Raw genomic sequence first — 8,888 nt, 5'->3', positions numbered from 1 at the left:
CGTTACCACGTAGCCACGTGAACCAGAATTATCCTGACAACGTTTTCTCAGTACAGAGGTAAAGGAAATGAGGCCTTCACAGCGGAGAGACTTGTGGATACTTCAGGACTGCGTTGTCATCGTGTTCATTCGCTAGAGATGCGTGGTTGGCGGTAACAGCCGCAGACTCTGCGGATAAACCGTGGATCGGGTGGATGACGTGATGAAAATAATATTTTAATTAAATTCGGGCAGGTGGCCGTTGAACCAATCAAATGAAAAAATAGCCTATATACATTGTTAAATATTGTTACCGAAAAAAAAAAAAACAAGTACACTTTGAAAGAGTCAAATTTTCATCAGGCAGTAATTTGGCTGATGATTCATCGATTCATCTACCGTTCCTCGTCCCAGCGCCTGGTAGTTCACTAAGCAAACCTGCAAGCTATGAGCCCAGCTGTCAGTATTGGAGGAGGCCTAAACGTCTCGTAGATGAGACTGCCTGCCTGGGATATTAGTTATGTTTTAAAACAGCCAGTCATTGTTGCCTACCACTCGGGGAATAGGCATTTAAAAGAGAGACAGATTATGGAGTGATATGACTCAGAAATTACATTGGGCAATGGCAGCGCGAGATGTTCAGAAGAACGCAAGAGCTAAACTTCTACAAGCTCAATAACATCCACAGCAAAAAAAAAAAAAAAAAAAAAAAAAAAGAATAGGGAAGAAAAATAGTCGGAAAACTTTGCCCATTAATTAGATGTGCAAGGCAAGCAGGCAAGTTTTGGGGTTGTTATGGACAATTAAAAATGTGAACATCGGAATGAATAGAGTTGCCGTTTCTTTTTTTTATTGAGGCTCCATAGTTTGTTTCTTGATTGTTAGGCCTGCTGGTATAAAATGAATTGCCCTGTCTGCCTGAAAAAGACACGCTCTCTTCCCGTGTCAAAATTAACGGGAGTCTTCAGAACAGGCTCATCCTAGTCGTCACCCTGACATGACAGTGCGTTAATTAGCCTATAATGTGAATGACTTGTTATTTTTTCCAAGCTTTCTTTCTTTTTGCAAAAAAATAAAATGTGCAATAGGCATTAATTAGTAGTAGGCTAAATAGCAGCATGTTGAAATTATGTGCTATGTATCATTTTTATTACAATGATAAAATTGTACAGTAGCCTAGTCAGGTAAGGTCAGGTTTGCCGATGTGCATTTTATTTAGGCTATTTATTTATTTTTGTCCCTGTGCACCAATCAGAGACGGAGTTCACTGCTGATATTCTGGGGATACAACATAGCCAATAGGCTATACTAGGGACTTTAGCCTTTAAATATCTTTGCTGCATTGGATCAGTCTCCTTTCTAGAGCAGGCTTGAGTTTTCTAGCCTCGCGGCAGCAGTGCCTTGCATCGCCCATAGACCTTAAAACAATCAGCGGATGGCGGGCAGGTGAGGCTTTGAAAATTGGTCAAGGAACGTTGGTGCGGATGGATGGCGGACCGATGAGTTTTGTGATGCGGTTGCGGATGAAATAATAGCCAATCCACGCATCTCTACCAGGCGCAGGTCCTTCATTAGATCCGGATACAGCCTGGATCCGGCGGACTGCTGTAAACCTCGGAATTAACAGAGAGACTAATATTAGCGTAGACGCCATCCTTCTTATGATGTAACAAGTACATCAGGATTTATGGGGAGTGTTCCCAGTTCCGGCTGACCTGATCTATGCAGCCTAACATTGAATTATAGAAGTCTATAATGTGTTCTATGTGTATGCTAGGTCAAAGAGATGTGTTTTTAGTCTAGATTTGAACTGACAGACTGTGTCTACTTCCCGGACAATGTTAGGAAAACTGTTCCAAAGTTTTGGTGCTAAATAGGAAAAGGTGTTAAATTATCAACTGGCTCGAATTTTGAGATCGCAATAGACGTGAAGGACTATAATGCGTTAAGAGATCGCTCAAGTACTGCGGAGCTAAACCATTAAGTGCTTTGTAAGTGATCAGCAATATTTAAAAATGTATAGATGTTTAATAGGGAGCCAATGCAGTGTTGACAGAACCGGGCTAATATGGTCGTACTTCCTGGTTCTGGTAAGAACTCTATCGGCTGCATTTTGGACCAGCTGTAGTTTGTTTATTAAGCGTGCAGGGCAACCACCCATAATAGAATTACAATAATCTAGCTTTGATGTCATGAACTCATGAACTAATTGTTCTGCATTTGTCATTAAAAGCATATGACGTAATTTAGATATATTTTTAAGATGGAAAAATTCAGTTTGACAGATACTAGACAAGTGACTTTCAAATGAAAGATTGGTATGAAAGAGCACACCCAGGTTCCTAACTGACGACGAAGACTTAACAGAGCAGCCATCAAGTGTTAAACAGTATTCTAGGTTATTACGTGTGGAAGTTTTTTGTCCAATGATTAGAATCTCTGTTTTTTTCAGAATTAAGTAGTTTATTATAGTTTTTTTCCCTAGTTTATTATATCAGCTATGCATTCTGTTAATTTTGTGAATTGTTAAGTTTCATCAGGGCATGAAGAAATATAGAGCTGAGTATCATCAGCATAACAGTGAAAACTAATGCCATGCTTCCTAATGATATCTCCTAAGGAGATGCAAATGCAAATGCAATTCCACTAATGCCAACATAATTTTCGAGTCTATTTAAAAGAATGTTGTGGTCAATAGTATCAAATGCAGCACTAAGATCAAGTAACACTAATAGAGAGATACAACCACGATTGGATGATAAGAGCAAATAATTTGTGACTCTCCTGAGAGCTGTCTCAGTGCTATGGTACGGTCTAAATCCTGACTGGAAATCCTTGCAGATACCATCTCTTTCTAAAAAGGAACATAGTTGTCTCATAACGCATGAGATAGTATTCAAATGTAATTCAAATGTTTCATGGCAGTGATGTTGCACTGGTAGGTACGCCAAAAACTACAACATCATAGAGGGGTTTGTAATACAGATGTTTTCTTATTTAAAACATTTACATTTACATTTATTCATTTAGCTGACGCTTTTATCCAAAACGACTTACAATTGCTATATGTCAGAGGTCGCACGCCTCTGGAGAAACTAGGGGTTAAGTGTCTTGCTCAGGGACACATTGGTGTCTCACAGTGGATTTGAACCCGGGTCTCTCACACCAAAGGCATGTGTCTTATCCACTGCGCCATCACCACCGCCATGACAATGAAAACATGACAATGTGTAACCGCTGGCCTGGACTACTGCGTCTTCTGAGACAACGGCAGAAACGGATGAGCGGCTTTATTCCGTGCAGTCATCTCCACCGGTTTCAAAACATATCTCTGTTATATTGTCATTTTCTGCTCGTCTGGCACTTTGGAACAACACAATCTGCAGTAGTGATGAGTCAATTATGGACGAGTTGTCTCAGAGAGTGATTCGTTCATTTTGTGTTGACCGGCATGCGCAACATCCCATGGATTTGTACTGGAAACATAAATGTTTAGTTCACCTTCTGAGTCAGACTCTTCCGTTCTTTTGTCACGTGTCATGACAGCCGTGTTGGATACAGAAGTCAGTTATTGGATGCGTCCGAAAACTGATAAATGCTGCCTTCGGAGGGTGCATTCCCAGGTCGGAAGGGATCAAGGCACGTCTGAATGCAATAATAGTTTCTTTTCCTGTCTCCCGAGATGCCTTCATCTGATTACTTTTGAAGGCAGCATAGATGTATCCTTCGCTGCCTTTGATATCCCATAATCCTGTGCTTTACATTCTGTAACAGTTGAGCTAAAAAATAAAGATCATCTGACATCTGAAAGTTGTGTCTGGTCGTCAGTTTGTGTGTAAATGTAAATTTTTTATCAACGTTGTCCACTAATGATGTCATTTCTAGCGAGAAATTACTATTGTAGTCATTAAATATTCACTTGCTCTATTCTGCTGTAGATCACTAAACCGTTACGCTGCCTCAGAAGTCTGTCTGAAATCAGTTTTGTGAGGTACCTTCGTGCGCAGACGATGCCTACAAAGTCATTGCCTGACAAGGCAGCGAAGCAAAAAGTCAGCTGCCTAGTTTTCTGGCGCAGGCGCATAATTCCCAGCATGTAGTTATTTTGTAAAACTTTTTTAAAACTTTTTTTAAGTTACGTGATGCATTTCTGGTCTCAAATTTCTTACAGTTTATAAAATTGTGAATTTCTGTCATGATGGTTCTTTTCCATAACTTGTGGGCTGTGTCCAAAATTGTCCCCCTATACCCCTATACCACTAGCGGCGCCAGGAATTTGATTGTAGGTGGGCCTCCAGAAAACTGGATGGGCCAGTTAAAATAAGCAAAAAAAAACAAAAAAAAAACGGGTTCCTCTTCATCTCCGTTTCAGCGCTTTTCTGCGGCACTGAAGACAGCAACTCAGTAGCCTACCTGTGTGGCTCTTGTGTCGCTGTCCTCAGCTCAGTGCAGTAACGTTAGCCTAACTGGGGGTTGCACACTGGACAAGAAGCGCAGCGCTGTGCCGCGTCACGTCTAGGACAACTCGAGGTATCGCACATTGGACGCGCACTTTCTCAGTTTATGGCCGCAAATACTGTTATGTTTAAGGACATTATGGAATGAAGATAATGTCTGTACTATGTTATGATTGAACTGTACAATTAAATACAATCGTTGCTGACTTTGCAGTCTGAACACTTTACCTCAGAGCATCTGTTAACTGAATTAATTGAGAATATCAGCTAGAAATCCGATAACATCAGCAATTTTCATTCAAGCAGCTGATATCTGTAAATAAATATATAAAACTAAATGTATATTGCAGCACAGGGTGATTTTGAACAAGGTCCTGAGCCGTTGCTGGGCGCCGTAGACAGACGACGAATGGCGCCGGCGGTGTGTGAACACTCATAGAGAATAAAGTGTTCGAAATTTTCGCTGCCGCGCTTCTCTTCCGGTGTGCGACCCCCTTAAGTCACACGTGGGGTAGAAGCCGCTGATTGGTTGAGAAGCTTTCACTCAAAGCTTTCCTCGGGCTGCTTATTGGATGAACTGCTAGGGCGGGCCCGGGTGGGCCTGGGCCCACTCATTTTAAGTCAGAAAAAAGCAGCAGCCCTTCCTGCGCATTCAGTGTCTGAATTCACTCACTCGTTTGCATTCACTCCTTGAAGTGGACTATATTAGTGGAGTAATGTAGGGAATAGTGAATGAGGGTAAAGGGGGTGATTTCGAACACAGCCATGATGAACCAACGAGTTAAGTGGTGAATTCATAATTTCGGTTTCTGATACAGATTGCAAAGCTTCAGCCTATGGGGATGTGACGTGACAATAGAAGGAACGTCTCGGATTGGGAGGTGAGGTGAACTAACAGACTGCATAGCCTGAAGACCTAGATAACCAATGATTTAATCGTTTCTGGTTCTTATAATTTGGCCTTGGCTGCGTTATATTTTTTTCTTAATGTGATCGTTTGTGTAAGTTGATGTGTTGGGGAATTTGGCTATTAACATGTAACATTTCAATTATATTCAGCTGAAATTAACAAAATGACTTGGGAAAAAAGATTCATTCATTTTGCTAAGCGAGACTCAAAGATCAGAGTCAGTAAAATTATCCGAATTCTGCATGTTTTCTATAACAACGTCTGACGTTACATTTCACATGGCGTGAGGAGGTCACAAAAACCATGCGATATCCAATCAGAGCAGTCAGACTGAAATGGATTTCCAGAGATAGGAATAGGCTTTTCAAACCTCATATGAATGTAACTCGAAATGGATTTGTAAATATCACATTTCATGTGATTTTTTTTGCCGTTCACACTTACTAAATCTGTTCTGATTTCAATTGGATATGTGCAAAAATTGGATTTGGACTGACAGTCTGAATGAGTCTTATATCATTCAGTGTGTTCCATGAATATAGGGTCCTTGGAATACACTAATATAGAGCAGACATCTTGAATGAAATTTTATACGTTATATAGGATTCAGATGATGGGATTAAGTGTATCAGCTAATGTGAAAGAAAGAGATGGGGTGGAAACATTTGGAGAAGGCTAGAACTGCTAGATGGTTTTATACATTCAACGAACTTAAGTGTTAGTTAGAATAACATAAAGAAACAGATGAGAAGAAACAATAATCTCCAGATTTAGGTCTGGACATATGGCCCTTAATACTACACTGCAGAGAATATGGAAACATGACGCAGGGAAATGTGACCATTGCAAGGAGAAAGAGACATTAGAACATGTGATGATAATCAGTCATTCATATTATAATGAAAGGATGTGATTTCAGAAAAATGACTCTGGGAACATAGGATCTATTCTTTCCTCTATAAAATTCAGTAGCATCTTTGTCATTTTAATGTATTGTCAGTATCATCAGTCACATTTGCACATTTAAAATTAATCTATTCTGTCCTAGTTGAAAATGAATGACTCATTTTTAGTGAAGGACATGACGTTTTTTGTGCAGTCAGTCAACATTTCACAAACAAGATGTCTGATTCATTTATTTTGTTCATGAACAAGTGCAATTGGGTCACATTCTATTCAAGGTAATGACGCTGCTACACAGAACTCTATGCACCATAGAGGTTTTCACCACAAATGACAGAAGAACACATTTTAATTCCATATATTTAGGATTATGTTTTGTGCATGCTATTTTTGCATTGCACCCGCTTTCCCTCCTTGTTAAACAAGACTCACAAAGTGAATGGATCAATGACTTGCCCTTTCTCGTTCCAGTTTTCAATCTTGAGTTCCTAAAAACATATGTTTTAAATTCATATTGCCAAAGCATTTGCAAGGTTGCAAAAGTTGATCAGCATCATAACTTTGAGAATGTGATGACTGATTGTACTGGTTATATATTCGTTCAATATGTCCAACCCAATGAAATGCACCTGTACAGTCCACACTTGAAAACGGTTGGCTCATGCTATAGCCAGTATTTACAGACTAGAGAAACCACCAAAGAAGTCACACGCTTGAAATTGAGATTCAAAGGAGAGAGACTTCAGTGAATAAGAAATATGAGTCAGTGTATGAAAATGAACAAATCTGATCCGTTCAATTTAGGGGAATAACGCTACATGTATTCGTCCCGAACCATCACGGTATGGACGTCATGTTTCAGTCCATACAGTCAGACGATGAATACAGTCAGTTACAGGCGATCCACACTCCAATCCTTCCAGAAGGGGGCGCGATCATCCCAAAAACAAGACTGAATCTGAAATCACCCCCTAAACTCTCAATCACTATTCTCTACATTAGTCCACTAATACAGTTCACTTGAAGGAGTGAATAAAAAAACGAGTGAGCGAGACATCGGTTGTACACTCGTTATTGCGGTGCAATGTGGGATTGAATAAATATACTCTATAACGTCCACTATGTTTTCGGACAGCACTACAGATGGCTGTCCCCTCATATAATGCCCAATTTGAAGGTATAGGGGCGATTTCGGATTCAGCCCAAGAGTTCAGATGGTACGCAAGAGCTTGCTAGTAGCCTATATGCTGAGTTTCGATCAATTTTTGTGACGCACTACACTAATTCATGGAAAGGAAACCAGGATTGCAGAAAACAGCATCATGTTTGTTTTCTTTATTTTACAATAGCACAATGTTTTGTTTTTATCGTGAGTGTACACAAATAAAAACAGTCAATTTACAGTTTGGAATGACGTCTTACTCTTATCTGTTTGACCATATATGACTAAGTATTCCTGAGAGTTGTTTCTGCTGTTATAATGGGACAAAACGAAGCCAATTTGTGTTGTAGAAGTCTCTCTACTGTCCAGTGATGAAATTCGTGTCCTGGAAATGAGAAGCCTCAGGTGCCGCTTTACTCGCCGTCTCGTCGTGGCAAGGTGAAGTAGGCTCAGATGTAGATGGCACTTTTTCTCCTTCTTGTTCACCTTTTAGTGATTTTTGAACTCTCACGCGCAAAGGAAATGACAGCGTAGGCTACTCACATCACATTAATGAATCAAAAATCAAACCAATATGTTTGAAATTAACAAGTTTGATAACAAATCAATACGTTTGAATCAATCCAATAAGTTTGAAAACAGCCATTGCATTTTACAGCGCATCATTGGTCAATCTATCATTTAGAGTAACAAATCAACAATTCCTTATTTTAATTTATTTTAAGCAACCAGAAATCTGTTTTTTTATGACACTGAAATCAGTGCATTGTTTTACTGCTTAATACTCTAGGAGGCTGTACTGTGCCGCTACTGTAGATGGAACAAACTGTAATTTGCACTACTGTCTGTTCAATATAAATGAAAAGAAACCTAGCATTGGGGATTTGTTGCTTTCCTTGTTGTACCAAACTCGTATCGAACCTTGACTCCAAAAGGACCGTACCAAACCGGGACTTTGTGTACCATTACACTCCTTATTCAATTAAAAGATTCTTTTAAAAACACTGATTCACGAACGACACATCACAGGACCTTGGGAACATAGAACCTTTCAAAATAGATACGTTCCCACTGCTCATACTTTACCAGGGTTAACAATTAATCCTGGACATTCATAATCTCACGATTCACACTGTACATTCCTATACCCTCGGTTTATATTCTTGTTTGCATAATTGTGGTGTCAATGACTGTGTAAATGCAGCAGGCAACTGATTTAAATACCAGCTTTTCTTATTCTTTCGCATCAGTGAAAAAAAAAAAAAAATTGTTGCCATGTAAATCGTCCTTGGCTGTTTTACAAAGTGTTACAAAGCAGAGTTTCCATGAATGTACAAAGCACGTAATAAGAGGCAAGTGCTGTTCAATTTGTTATTGGATCCTTTTGCTAAGCATTAAGCCATAACATTCTAACAACGCTTTGTTTACTTACATGTTTGGCACCACACTGCTGAGGGTTCTAACAATGATTTAGAAC

The sequence above is a fragment of the Siphateles boraxobius genome, unplaced genomic scaffold, assembly GCF_051911475.1.
Source record: "Siphateles boraxobius isolate OS27281-9 unplaced genomic scaffold, OSU_SipBor_1 92, whole genome shotgun sequence".
Taxonomy (NCBI): domain Eukaryota; kingdom Metazoa; phylum Chordata; class Actinopteri; order Cypriniformes; family Leuciscidae; genus Siphateles; species Siphateles boraxobius.
This window is presented reverse-complemented; position numbering follows the sequence as displayed.